Raw genomic sequence first — 646 nt, forward strand, 5'->3', positions numbered from 1 at the left:
AGTTTCCCAAACTGACCTCTTCTACCAGGCGAAGGATGCCATTTTGGCTTCCTCCTAGACAAGGAAGGAAGGGCACATGGGACGATGGAAGGGCGACCCAAAGCATCACTGGGCACACTGTCTGTGGTGGCCCTGAAGTCTGCAGGACGATACAGAGAGGAATTAGACACATTTTCTGTACCAAGGAGCTCAATGGGACCCTGAGAGCTTGTCAAACGTATGTACCTAAGTACCCACAGAGGACTGAACATTCCCCACAAAGCCCCAGGGCCTGACAAGCCTGTGTATTTGCCGCAAGTGAGCAATTTCTCAAAAGTCTGCACTTTTGGCTCAAAATGGACATGAACTGAGCTTAATGCCAGAGCTCCCATATATATATGTGCATATATATTCATATATATATGCATATATATGCACATATATATATGGTGAATTTTTAGGGAAAAAGGCTGTGTTGCCCTCAGGTCTTTAGGGAAGGCAGACCATTCCAAACACATCCGCCGTCCCGGAGGGTGGACACAGTGGGTCCCAGAGCCACAATGAGACAGTGTCCCAGCTCATCCAGAGACCCCGGGCCTCTTTCCGGGGGCCTCTCTTCCTTCCTGCTTTTTCAATTTGATATCAGACCTCTGGACTGGAGCAGACA

The sequence above is a fragment of the Pteropus vampyrus genome, unplaced genomic scaffold, assembly GCF_000151845.1.
Source record: "Pteropus vampyrus isolate Shadow unplaced genomic scaffold, Pvam_2.0 Scaffold124, whole genome shotgun sequence".
Lineage (NCBI taxonomy): Eukaryota > Metazoa > Chordata > Mammalia > Chiroptera > Pteropodidae > Pteropus > Pteropus vampyrus.